This window comes from Cryptomeria japonica, chromosome 7 (assembly GCF_030272615.1).
Source record: "Cryptomeria japonica chromosome 7, Sugi_1.0, whole genome shotgun sequence".
Lineage (NCBI taxonomy): Eukaryota > Viridiplantae > Streptophyta > Pinopsida > Cupressales > Cupressaceae > Cryptomeria > Cryptomeria japonica.
The window spans coordinates 664,544,732-664,559,966 of record NC_081411.1 but is presented as its reverse complement, the minus strand read 5'-3'; positions in this window follow the sequence as shown (position 1 = coordinate 664,559,966).

Sequence of the window (15,235 nt, the reverse complement as noted above, 5' to 3'; positions counted from 1 at the left end):
GTGGGAGAGAGAGGGAGGGAGAGGGAGGGAGAGGGGAGAGAGGGAGGGAGAGGGAGAGAGAGAGAGAGAGAGAGAGAGAGAGAGAGAGGGGGAAGGGGAGAGGTAGAGGGAGGGAAGGTAGAGAGAGGGAGAGAGATAGAGGTGGGTGGGAGGGAGAGAGAAGATGAGGTGGGAGAGAGAGAGAGAGAGAGAGAGAGAGAGAGAGAGAGAGAGAGAGAGGGAGAGGGAGAGGGGGGAGAGTAGGGGGGAGGGAAAGAGGAGGGGTCTTAAGGGGTCACATGATACCATATGACCTCTTAGGAAACAATACGACCTCTAATGACACCTAAGGGGTCATATGGTGGGCTAATAAAATGATATATTAAATTTAAAGTTATGAATAGAACATCATACAATGAGGCTCCAAGTGAACAAACAACGAGGCTTCACTAAAAAGGAAGTGTAAGAGCTTGACCTAACCTTAAGAGTACTGCCTAAGTTCTAAAACATATGATGCTATTAAATTTGCAAGGTTATGAGACTGATCTCGATTGTGACTATAGGAATCACACACTTGATTTCTTTCATGGGTATGTACCGTTCCAAGTTGTTTGACAAGTGATGATCATCATATACTACCACTGCCATGCGCACAACAAACTTTAATTTCTTTAGGTGACAGGCACTGTGTAACAACATGGGAACTCTCGCATACCCACCACTATCATTCTATAGGTTATCATCTGTGTTACTCTCACTCTTTCTCTTCCTACCTGTTGTTTTCTTCTGAAAAACATATTGCAGGTACTCTAACTCATCATGTTGCTTTGTTGACACTATTTTCCACATCTGCTCTACTCATTAAAAACACATTCGAGAAGAATATTGGTACAAGTTTCCTTGTTTGTCATGGTAATACACCCGTGGTTCAATTTCAAACCCTATTCCTCCTATTCAATATACACACAAAAATCCATCAGTCAATTTTTTTAGGAGAGGATACATGATAAAAATCAAAGAGGAAGTTGCAGACAAGAAATAAATTCACTTACTTCTATAGAAGTGCAGACACAGTTGCAGTGGGGTAGGGAGGAAGAGAAGAAGAGAAAGAGGGATGGGGTATGGAGGAAGGGAGAGAGAGAGAGAGAGAGACCTTGTATGCATTTGAGAGGGAGAGACGATACACTTACATGTGTATATATATGTTTAATATATTATATATATACATATATTATATGTATATAAACATATTATATACAATGCCATATTATACACATATTATACATAGAATATCATATTATAAAATAGCGCGTACGCGCTGCTTACACTATAAGTACCCCATATGCGCTTTTTAAACCATAAGTACCCTGTACGCACTTTTGACTGTTTAGGCTTGGAAATAGGCCTGGATGACAAAGCTACATATTGGAAGTTTGATTTCCCTCCATTTCTCTCATTTTTGACGTGTTTTATTTTATCAACTTGGTTTATCGACTTTGTCATCATCAGGTTTACACTTCATAAAGTGGGTATTTCTAAAATTGCCACCATATTTTCACCCATCTTCTGAGCTTTCTAACCATATAATTTGTTTTCAATTTGAACAACAACAACATATTATTATTGAATTTCTTTCACTAGTGTCTCCATAGTTCTTGTAGGATTTGAGAAATACAAATCCACAGAACCCAAAGAAACCTGCATGCAAGAAACCTGTCACAGAGAAAGAGAGAGAACGAATACAAGGGTTTTGGCTTTGACAAAGTGAAAAGATTTATTATCAGAGAAAAATGAATCAAGAATATAACAATAATACAAGAGATCAATCCTTATAAAGGAGATCAACACCGAAAGGAAAACCTAACCCTAAGGTGTGAGCATTTAATAATTAAATATTAATTATTAAATGACTAATGTATGCATAAAGAGAAATCTTAAGAGGAGAGTAAAGTTAATTAATTACTTTACTCTAACACCCCCCCTTAAGATGAGCTACAATGCAGCTACAAACAATGCAGAAGAAAGCAAAGGAACTACAATGCAAAAGAGAGTCCCGGCAACAAGGCCTGATCAGGTACCCTAATACAAGAAAATCTCTATAAAGCGGAGTAAAGGAGAAAACCCTATGGGAAAAAACTCCTCTCCAAAAAGAGATATAGAAACATGCTGAAAAGAAAACATGAAGGAAGGAAGGCCTCACTGAGACCGCCCAAGGACAACTTCCTTCACCCCAAGCATAGAGCGCAACTAAAGATAGCGCGAAGATGCCAAAGGATTAGTGAAGATGTCTGCAACTTGCTCCTCTGTAGGTATGTACTCCAAGATGAGAGAACCATCCTGAATCAACTGCCTGATGAAGTGCATGTGGATTTCAATGTGCTTTGTCCGTTGATGCTCCACTGGGTTGCGAGAAATATGAATGGCACTCTGATTGTCGCACCAAAGAGTAGTGGGACAATCTGGAGGAAACCCAAACTCTGTCATCGACTGCCGAAGCCATAAAACCTCCTGACTGGCTAACACTGTTGCACGGTACTTAGCCTCTGTAGATGATAATGCAATAGCAGACTGCTTCTTGCAAGACCATGTAATAGGACCAGAACCAAGGCAAAAAACGAAGCCAGAAGTAGACTTCTGATCATTGACATCACCAGCCCAATCGGAGTCAGTGAAGCCAATGATGTGAGGGGATCCTGAAGTGTAGTGAATGCCATAATGTGTGGTGCCCCGAATGTACCTCAAAATACGTTTGGCTGCTTGCCAATGGCTCTCATGAGGATCATGGGAGAACCGAGAGACAAGGCCAACCGCAAAGGAAAGATCAGGACGAGAATGTGTCAGGTACAACAAATTGCCAACCAACTGCCTATATAAAGTGGGGTCTACTGAAGGAGTAGAGCAAGTGGAAGACAAAACAACACCTGACTGAAATGGAGTGGGGGCAGACTTGCAATCAAGCATGCCAAATCGCTGAAGCATTTCAAGAGCATACTTCTCCTAAAATATGGAAATCCCATCCGAAGACTGAATAACCTGGAGACCCAGAAAGAAGTGCAAGAGACCAAGATCTGTCATCTCAAACTGCTCCATCAAAGCTCTCTGAACACTCTGAATCATGGAGGATGAGCTACCTGTAAGAATGAGATCATCTACATAGAGCACAAGAATTAAAAGATCACCCTCCTGACGCTGAATATACACTGTGTGATCGGAATGACAGCGTGTGAAATGAGAGGAAAGCAGGAAAGAGTCCATCTTCTCATACCAAGCCCTGGGGGCTTGTTTGAGACCATACAATGAACGACGAAGTCTGCAAACCAAAGAAGTGTCCTGCACAAATCCCTGAGGCTGCTCCATATAGATCTCCTCATGTAGGTCTCCATGCAAGAAGGCACTCTTCACATCCATCTGAAACATTGTCCATCCCTGTGAAGCTGCAAGTGAAAGTAACAGGCGAATAGAATTCATCTTGGCGACAGGAGCAAAGGTCTCAGAGTAGTCAATACCCTCTACCTGATAAAACCCCTTCGCAACAAGATGGGCCTTATACTTATCAATAGAACCATCTGCAGCATACTTGGTACGATACACCCACTTGCACCGAACCAACTTTCTTCCCTTAGGAAGAGGACAAAGATCCCAAGTATGATTCTTCATCAAGGAAGAATACTCCTCATCCATGGCCCTATCCCACTCAAGGTGTCCTGTCGCCTCTGAAAACTTTTGAGGATCATCTGAAATGGCATGACTCAAAAGACTAGAACTAGATGTCTGAGCACGAGTGCGACGAGTATCAGAAGGATCACCTGCCAAAGAACCAGCTGCCTCAATAGTATCACGACCCCACCTCGGCAAAGACGGAGCAATTGGTGGTAGTGGAGATGGTGGATCATCATCTACATCATCCTCAAGAGATAAGTAATCCTCAAGAGATGAAGAGGAAGGAGGAGGCAATGAGGGAGAAGCTGGAGATGGAGAATCCATCTGAGGATAGCACTCATCAAACTGGACATCCCGCCTAAACAGGACCTCTCTGGAATCAGGATCAAACAACCTGTATGCCTTAACATCCTCACAGTAGCCAACAAATATGAGTGGTCGGCTCTTCCTCTCCATGGCGTTCCACTGAGCATCAGGATTAAATGCCCAAGCCTCACTACCAAAAACTTGGAATGTAGAAACATCAGGCTTGACATGGGTCCAAGCTTCCTCAGGAGTCATATGTCGCAATGCCTTATGGGGCATCCGATTCTAAATATAATTGGCACAATTGACTGCCTCAGCCCAAAATGAAGAACTCATAGCTCGAGACTATATCATACAATTTGCCATCTCTCGTAAGGTTATGTTCTTTCTCTCAGCAACACCATTCTGCTGAGGGGTGTAAGGAACTGTAAACTAATGTTGTAAACCATGCTCAGTGCAAAAATCTCTGAAGGCCTGATTTACATACTCCCCCCCATTATCTGTGCATATCCTCCTGATAGAAAGTCCAGATTGCTTCTCCACAAATGTCTTAAAAATCCTGAAAGAGTCAAAGACATCCGACTTGTACTTAAGAAAGTACACCCATGTACGTCTGGAGAAGTCATCAATAAAAGTGAGCACATAACGGGCCCTTGAAAAGGAAGGAGTCAGAAAGGACATAAGATCACTGTGTACCAACTCTAGGGCTGCCCTAGCACGAGAGGCTCGACCCTTTGGAAAAGGATCTCGATGATATTTGCCAAGAACACAACCACGACATACACCATCCGTACAAGAAATCTGTGGAAGCCCAATCACAAGTGCATGTGTACTCATCTGCTGTAGATATCTGTAATTGACATGGCCAAAACGCTCATGCCAAAGCCTGCTCACTGAATCTGCATGTGCTATAAGAGAGGAACCAATAGTGTCTGAACTCTCAAAGCCATCAAAACTATATAAGTGAGATGCAGAATCCACACTCCTAGTAGCCACAACCAAGTCAGGATCATGAAGATCTCGAATAACCACATCATGAGGTGAGAACTCAACTGTCTAACCAGAGCTAGAGTGGCAAATTTGATAAATGGATAGAAGGTTTGTCGAAATGTCAGGAACCAAAAGCACATCCTGAAGACAAACACCATCCAATGAAATAGTACCAGAACCTTGAACGGAAAGTTGTGCTGAGTCACCAACTGCAATATGTCTAGTGCCAGTAGGGGCAAGAGCGGTGACCAAATCCTCTGTGTGTGTCATATGGTGAGAGGCACTAGAATCTAAAATCCAAGTGGATGCGGAGGACAATGCTCGTGCAGAAAGAGCATGACCTTTCCCTGTGGGCTGTGAAGGAGGCTGTGGGGCACTGATATTATGCTGCTGCATGGCTTCCTCCAAAGCCTCTAAATGTTTCCAACACCTGGAAACGGGATGTCCTTCCTTGCCACAAAAACTGCAAGGATCGCCTGATTTCTTCTTAGTCTTGGAGGAAGACTCACCAGACTTTGAAGATTTGCCCTATTTAGAATTGGACTGTGGTTTTGATTCAAACTTAGGTGGTGGCTTGGAGGGATTCTCACTAGCCTCTGAATCTTTCTTAGGCTTCGGTTTCTACTTCTGTTTTCCTTTGGAGGACTGGGCTACCAATGCTTGGTTCTGTGAACCTGAAAGTGAATCCAACTGCTTAAGCTTAGCTTGCTCACGAGTCAAACGATCACAAAAGACCTCAAAGGAAGGCATGACATGTCGAGCACCCAAGGCATCCATGGTGGAATAGAAGGTCGAAGAGAAGATCTGAAATGGACCCCAAAGCTTGGAGAGAATCAGGAAAATGCACTCTGTATCAGTCTTAGTCTTACCACAACCCTGCAAGATAGATCTTTGTTGTTTGAACTTCATCAGAAAGTCCTCAATAGAAGGAAACGAATCAGGTACTAAGGAAGTTAACTCTGCCTCAAGCTGTAAAGCTCTGAACTCATTGACAGTACCAAAAATTCCTTCAAACTTGGTCCAAATGGCTCGAGGAGTGAGACAACCCTCAAGATGAAACTGTAGACTGTCAGAAATGTGAAAAGCCATCAATCCCATAGCCTGATCCATATTGTTCCTGTGCTGCATAACCTCAAAGGGACATGTCAACTGAGGTTGAATCTCATCCAAATAGGACCATAACCCTCTAGACTGGAGAAGAGTCATCATGCGACCCTTCCTAGTGTGGTAATTATGCGGTGTGAGAGAGTCAATAGGTTTGTCGGCCATCCTGTGAACTGTGCCGCAATTGCTTTGAATTTTTTAATTATTATTAAGTGGTCTTTCAGAACTAGACAGAAGATGCAGAAGGGGTTTGATTGTTTTGTATTGGCATTTTCATATTCTAGTTTTTTGATGTAAATAACAGAAAGCAAGAGAAAAACAACCCCCCACAATGCAAAAAACTAATCCCCAGTACAAACTGAAAGCCAGAAAATGATAGAAAGCAGTAACGGGTTGAGACAAAATTTTGAGAACCTGAAGAATTTACTGATGAAATAGACTGTAAATCTGGAAAGAGCACAGAACCACCTTTCCGATGCCTATTCGCTTTCGAAAAACGGAGCAAAAATGAGCAAGTTATGCCCCTCGGAGTGCAAAAAGGCTCTTCGGACTTTGACTATGAAAAAATGTAATCAAACTGAAGAAATTTGAAAAAATTCCTACACCATTAGAACGGGCTCGGAGTCAGCTTTCCAACACCTATTCGTTTTCGAAAAACGAAGATCGGACGCTCGAGTTATGCCCGATTTTGTAAAAAAGGCTCCAAAAGACCCAGATGGGCCCTTATAGCTCTCAAGGGCTTAAAAAAAAAAAAGCCCTGGTCCGTTGGGCGACCAGGGGCTGAATCAAGCTGGTGGCTCTATGGCGACGCGGGGGCAGCACAGGGGCGGCGCCGCTGGTGTTGGCGGACGGTGGGCGGCGCGGCGGTGGCTGCCGGGCCGCGGCCGGTGGTTACCGCCGGGCTGTTCACCGGCAGCGTGGGCTCCAAACGGCGGCGCCCGTGTTTTTTTGAAAAAAAACTGCATTTTTTTTTAAAAAAATATTTATTTTTCTTGGAATATTCTGCCTCGTGTTGCGTGCCATAGGGCCGTACGGCCTTGGGGCAAATTTTTTTTGCCTTCTGGAGCAACGGTGTCCAAATCGGACGAATTTTATATGAAAATAGGGGTTTTTGGGCGCTACGAGCTCAACGGTGAGGTCCGTTTGGGCTCAAAGTGCACAGAAAAAAAAATACCCCCTATTCCAAAATAAAAACAGAAGACAAACACAGATCTGATGCAACCAAAACTTAGATCTCAAAATCTTTCAAAAATCTGAACAAGCTGCAGCAGATCCAGCTCTGATACCATGTAGGATTTGAGAAATACAAATCCACAAAACCCAAAGAAACCTACATGCAAGAAACCTGTCATAGAGAAAAGAGAGAGAACGAATACAAGGGTTTTGGCTCTGACAAAGTGAAAAGATTTATTATCAGAGAAAAATGAATCAAGAATATAACAATAATACAAAAGATCAATCCTTATAAAGGAGATCAACACCGAAAGGAAAACCTAACCCTAAGGTGTGAGCATTTAATAATTAAATATTAATTATTAAATGACTAATGTATGCATAAAGAGAAATCTTAAGAGGAGAGTAAAGTTAATTAATTACTTTACTCTAACAGTTCTCACAGACATAGGTGCACCATTTTTTGAATAAATTTTGATATACTTATCCAAATTTAAAATTTTTTATATATTATTGTAGTGCACTTGATTCTTTACAATTTTTTAAAAAAATTGTATTTTCGATTTGTTTAGTGCAACTTATGCTTCGCGCACGAACAGGTACCCAATTTTCAAGGTGTGCTCGATTGGAAAAATCATAAAAAAAAATACTCAACAAAAAATTACAAAAAAATACACATCTTCTAGTGCTCACTCTTAGCTATCTTTCTGCCAAAGGATTTGTCAAAATACTAAATCTAACTATGACTTTTTTTATGCGCACGTCAGACACTATGTTATGTTTTTCAGAAAAAATCAGGGTAAGTTTTTCGTGTGCGAGGGATTTGACCCCCTTAATCTTATCCAATTTTGAAAAAGTTTAGTAGTCTGGAAACTAGATTCAGAGTACTACAATATTTGTTGTTTTATTATCTTCATATCTTGAGTGGATGACTTTCAAAATTTGCCTCCAAGTTCAGGTTCACCTGATTTTTTAAAAAAAAAAAGTGTCCACTTATACCCCCTTTTTTACCAACATCTTTGTGCACTTACCCATATTATAATTATTCAAATTAATTAATGCTTATCTAAAGTTGAGAGATCATGTTGGGTTCCAAAAAATAATTCTTTATAAGAATATTCTTTTATTGTTTGATTGAATGTAAAAAAATTAATGATATTTTACAAATATTTATATGAAGGTGTTTTTAATAGATATTAAAGTTCTTTGGTGAGTTTTCAAAATTCATAAAAGATGAAAAAAGAAAATTCAATATGATAGTTGTTTTTGTTTATTATGTGTGAATTATTATTATAATTTTTTAATACAAGATTGTTATCATTGATTTTATCTTTTAAACATGAAAGTCTTATGAAGTGGAGATTAATAAGAAAATAGTGAAAAATAATCTAGCTAATATAACAATCATGTCTAATATTAAAAATGCATATATAAAAGATTTCAAGGGTTTCCTTTTATGATCAAATGATCATTATAATCATATAAATAAATATAATGTTACACTGCAATGGAGGAGCTACCTTAAAGCACTCTTCGTCAATTTTTGCTTAAAATTTTTAAAAAACATTAATTGTGTTCGTCTCTTGGATATCTATTTTTCACTTATTTTATTATTTTGATGAATACATGTGTGAGAAACTCATTTTGTTATTCAATATTTTTTTATCGGTGATAATAGTTTCTTTTATTAATAGTAGGTATAGGAATTACAAAGATTACATAAATTGTTCAAAAATGATTGGTTATTGTAGCAAAAAACCAATGACATTACCACATAGACATCATCACCCCAAAAAACCAAAGTACCCTGCAATGACTCATGCCAATAGTATATGACAATATAATACAAAAGACCCTACCAACAACCCCTTACATCTTTCAATTACATTGGGGAGAAGAGAAAACAAAACCCCCGTACCACCAGACCCCTGCAACAAACAACATCGAACAAAAACCCATACCTAAGGACACATAGAGTGAAGACCAAGAGTCTGTTACTTCATGTTTGAAGTCTCCCCACCCGCATTCTATTGCTTCACCTTCGCCACCCATCCTTGCCTCACACCTCATTTTCCTTTGCCTTTTACTTTTCTGTCAACTACCACCATTGCACCACCCCGCCATAGCCTCTCTATGTCTGAGGTAGGTTTTCAAATATTCCCACCCAATGAGAGCCTCAGCTTGTTGTTCATCTCGATTTAATTTTGTGGGCCAAGAGATAAAAGGGACCAATTCATACACCTCCATAGCAATTGGGTCCTTAATTCCCTCACTCACATCAAACCCTGCCCCTGGGACTACCCATTCCATAATGGAATCCAATCCAATAAGCCACTCATCATCCAAGATTGCACAAACCACCCATTTAATGTTTCTTATTATTTCACCCAATTCCATCCCCCATGTAATAATCATTGTCTCAATATCCATGTTGGACCAGTAACAATGTTTTGCCTGGAGAAATACCTTACCCAACAAAGCCTCCATCACCTACATGAATTCGTCATCACGAAACTTGAAGAGCCCCTTCAAGTATTTTGTTGAGGCCAAACCAAAGAAATTTGCCTGAGGCCATGAAGTCACCAAGGGGAAATTGACCTCCATATTCTCATCTTCATGGAAAAACTCAACTATAGTTTGTAGAAAAAGACACACAACACCCCCTTATAATGCCACCTCAAGCCCCCTGTCCCATAAAAAATTCACCCCTGTCATCTAATAAATGTAGTATTCATTTCTCTACATGCAAAATTGTTAGCCATCAAGGATGAGAGTGCGATTCAAATCCTTGACTCTCAACTCACCAACATCATTAAAAGATAGTGCCCATTTCAAGAGGGTATTTGCTTCCTGATTTCCAGTATGACGTATGTGACTAATTTGGAAGTTTTGGAGAGTTGCCAATTCATTATGAATTGCAAATTTAGTTCTTCAGATGTCAAGTTTGCACTTCCCCATAAATAATAATTAGTGAGTCACCGTCCAAATGAATTCTTGATAATCCCAAACATTTCCCAAATTTGATCATCTGAATGGTCGACATTGCTTCTACCACATTGTTTGTACCATTCTCTAATCTCTTCACACCCAAAACAAGAATACTCCCCATCTAGTCCCTTACCACAAATCCAATGCCTAAAGGGCCCGGATTGCCCTTTGAGGCACCATCAAAATTGATTTTATGCCAACCTTCCTTTAGCTTCATCCAAGAGACCTCCAAAGATCTATTCAAACCCAGATTAACCCAATCAAGCCCATGCACGGGAAAAAAGGGTTTGTGGTGATCCTAGTGAGAATCAAACCGGAGTTAATGCATAGAACCGAGATCATTAGCCTAACACTATGCCTCACGACTCGCCTTCACACCAACTCGGCTACATACGCACCCTTATTTTATTATTTAATATTTCTTGTTTATATATATTTAACATTATTTTTTATTTTTTATGATATTTAATTAGAATATAATTACATAGTATTTTTAATTAATTTATTTATAGTTAACCTTGAAATTGAATTGAATTGAACTTGAATTGAAAGCGTGTTGTTAGGTAACAGAGGCTAGAATTGAAAATAGAATGTTTATACCTTCAAAAACCATCTTTGATGTTGAAATGCTCATGAAGATATTGATGTTGATTTGAATGTAGTTGACTTTAGGAACAAAAGATCATTGATGCCATCATAAATGCATAGATCTGCAAATTACTTCTAATCTCCAATGCCTCGATGCTTGATCTCTTGCTCTTGGAATTGAATTGTCTTGTGTTGTCTCCTTTTGTTTTTGTATCATCAAGATCGCCAAAATGAGAGAGGATACCTTGCTTATATACCTCTCTCAATCATTTCAGGGTGCAAAACTTGGAGCAAGCCAACATGAGAAAAGATTTCCTACTCAATCTAGCTAAGCGTGTTATGGTTTAAATTTGGGGCCAAACATCAAGTAGCGAGTCACCCTGGGCGACCTTCTCCCACAATGTGGCCTCAAATTTGGACCCAACTTCCAAAATAAGAAGGAGATACCAAAAAAGATTATAGATTGGGATTAAATCAAGCATGTCGGGAATAGAAGGCCAAACATGCTAAAATGTGGCCTAGCTAAGAAAAAAATTACATAGGGATGCAATTTACGACACTACAAAAGGTAAGTTACCCTTCAAATGTTTCAATCATGGAAGAATTGGTCATTATATTTCTAGATGTACTTATAAGGAATGTTATGGTAGAAGATCTGATAATGATGGTAACAAGGGAAGAGATAATCGTAAATTAAATAATAGAAATAAGAGAATAGATGACAGAGACAAAACTATGAAGAATTTCTACTCAATGCAAACCTACTCATCTAAAGAAGAAGATGGAAATGACTCAAATGAAGAATCATTATTTTTAACTATAGAGGAGAAGAGTAGTGAAAGGTCTGGTACTCTACAAGATGTGAAGACTAGTGAAAAACTAAAGAATGAGAATACTACATGCATGCAAAAGTCGAGCTTAAGGCATGGATAATTGACTCCAAATGTTCAAATCACATGACAGGTGATAAAGGAAAATTCATTTATTTTGAAAAGTATCATGGTGGTTTAGTTAAATTTGCAAGTGAGGAGGATGCATCAACAAGTGGTAAAGGTACTATTACAATTGATGGCAAGCATAAGACTAATGATGTTTACTATGTTAAGGGCTTAAGACATAACCTTTTAAGTGTGAGTCAGATGTGCAGTAAGGGCCATAAGATTATATTTCATGGGTTTGGATTTGAGATCAGAAAAGGAAGTATCAAAATATTAGTTGAAGAAGGTATAAGAACTAATGGTAATGTTTATTATGTGAAGGATAACATTGGTAGCAGTTGTATGTTGGTGCAAAGCAATGAATGTTGTTTGTGGTAGAAAAGGATGGGACATGTCGACTTTGAAAATATGGTGAAGATCAATTCTACTCATGTTGTAAGAGATTTACTAAAGATTATCAAACCTAATGATACTATGTGCAAAGAATGTTAGTTGGAAAACCAAACTAAGACGAGATTCAAGAACAAGGAGTATTCTACTTGAAAAAAATTAGAATTGGTTCATACAAATATATGTGGACCTACAAGGACAAGAGGATTGAATGGTGAAAGGTATTTTATGTTTCTTATTGATGATTATTCTAGAATGGCATGGGATACTTTCTAAATTTGAAGCATTAAAAAGGTTTAAACTATTTAAGTCTATGGTTGAGAATCAAGTTGATGCTAGAATCAATTTTAAAGATCTAATAGAGGATGAGAGATTACCTCAAATGTATTTGATAGATTCTTTGAGGAACATGGTATTAGAAGCCATTTATTTGCTCCTAGGACTCGTCAACAAAATGGAATTGTAGAAAGAAAGAATATGATTGTTGTGGAAATAGCTAAAACTATGATGAAGTATGCTAACCTGCCTAATGTGTATTGGAAAGAGGCTATGCATATTGTTGTATATATTCTTAACAAGGTTTAGATTGTTGAAGTAAAGATTGAGATCTGATACCATGAAGAATTTTCAAAGCTCTGATACCATGTTGAATTTTGCAACACAAGCTTGCAAGATCAAATAGCAAACAAAAACACCTTTCACAAATGAGAGTTGCACAAAAGAATGTCATATTACTCAAAAGAAAAGAATACAAAATTAATTACAATTGTACAATCATGTTCTTATGAAGAAAGAACAGAGCTAAATTTAATAGAAATAAAGTGAAAGCATGAGGAGCTAAATAAATCTCAACTAGATGCAGGTACCCCTAAGTGAACTTAAGGAAAAAAAGTATAACTAGTTGTAAAAAACAAACCAATAGCTAAATATGCTCTAACATAGATAAAATTGAATCATGCATAAAAAAACCTTATGAGCTATGGAAAGGAAGACCTCCTTCAATCAAGTATTTTAGAATCTTTGGAAACAAGCACTACGTAAGGAGAGATGAAGAAGATCTAGGGAAGTTTGATGCAAGATTAGATGAAGGCATATTCTTGGGATATTCTACAAGGAGCGAGGCATATTGGTGTTACAAAAAGAGTCTAAACAAGATTTTGGAGAGTGCAATGTTATAGTTAATGAAGAATGGAATGAAATAAAGACCATACCCGAATGCGAGACTAAGAGAAGTTTTTCTGATTGTTGCATGAGAGAAGGTTGCTCTAGAAGATAAAGAAGGGATAAGTGCAAAAGAAAAGAAACCTAAATATACTCCTAAGATACCAACAAAGTATGTGAGGAAGAATAATTAAGTAGAACAAATTATTGGAGACAAGAATAAAAGAGTTCAAACAAGAAGAAGACTTGCATAAACTACTGAACATGCAAATTATTGTTTCTTATCTCAGGTGGAACTAAAGACCTATGCGGAAGAAAGGCTAAAAGTTGGACTAAGGCAATGATAGAAGAGCTAAATCATATAGAAAAGAATCAAACATGGGAACTGGTACCTAGACTGGTGGATAAGAATGAGATAGGGACAAAGAGGGTGTTCCAAAACAAGCTAAATGAAGATAGAAAAGTCACAAGGAACAAGACAAGATTAGTATGTTAAGGTCATTCACAAGTTGAAGGCATAAATTTTGATGAGACATTTTCTACGATTGCAAGAATGGAGGCTATAAGGATGTTTCTCTCATTTGATGGTAACAAGAACTTTAAAATGTATTAGAGGGATGTTAAGTCACTATTCTTGAATGAAGAACTTGAGGAAGAAGTACACATTAAACACTTGGATAGATTCAAGTTGTCTGAAGATCCAAATATGGTTTGTGCAGACAACTAAAATTAATATTTAATTAATTTAAGCCTATCAACATAATTAATTAACTTAATTATGTTATCCGTATTCCTCTCATAATCAATTAAATCTAATTTCATTAATCTTGTCACTATAGTCCAATAATTCCCTTATTCTTCTAAAGTCCTCTCAACAATTATTTCCTCTAAAACTCACTCAGTTAATTAATTCTAATTAATTAACCTAGTCATGTGATTTCTACAAATCAATTTTCCTAATCCCACTCAACCTAATTAATCCTTCTTGAATCTCTCATAATCATGCTTATCATTATTCTCCTATTTTTAATTCCCACTCATGTCACATCAACATTGAGCCTCTCAAAGAAATTCAAATTTCTTTGAATCCCTCAATGCATCCTTATTTTGGAATTTTTAATTCCTCAAGTTTGAAATTCGAATTTCTCCCCCCCTTTTTCCAAAGGAATTTTATATTCCTGTTTATTTTCCCAAGGCACCCTTGATCCATGCCTTCTATCTAAAATCAATCTCAACCGTTCATAATCAAATCAATCTTGGCCCTCCATTGGCCTCCTCCAATCTATAAATTGGAGCTTATTATCCTCACAAATCATCCACTTCTCATGCATTGTCATGATGCCTATTTCTTCTCTCATCCTCTTTTAATCCTCCCTCAAATCTATCAAATCCTTAATCCATCATTCAAATCCTGTCCTATCAAATCCTTCAATCCACCTTATTGAGCGTAAAGGAGAGCATTCCACATTCAAAATCAAGCAAGTAGCATATCAAGTGGAGCATCATCAAGGGGTGCCTTCACTTCATCAAGCTCAATCTGAAGTAGAAGGTAAAATAGCAAGGTAAAATGGTCTCTTGATTTTTTTTTATCATTTTCATGTTTATTTCATTATGTTTTGATCATTTGACCTTCTAATCCATTTTCCCCTGTTCAGTTTGTAGACTTAAAAAGGCACTTTATGGACTCAAGAAAACTCCTAGAGCTTGGTATGCAAGGTTGGATAGGTATTTGTTGCAACAGAACTTATAAAAGGTACTACATATAGCAATCTTTATTTCAAAATTTAAGGTGATAAATTGTTGATTGTTGCTGTGTATGTTGATGATTTCATATTTGGAGGAGATGATAGTGTATGTAGGAAGTTTGCAGAAGAGACATAGAAGGAATTTGAAAGTCTTTAAGTTACTCAATCTAAAAGAGGTATTTTTATTTCTCAAACCAAGTATATCAAAGAGAT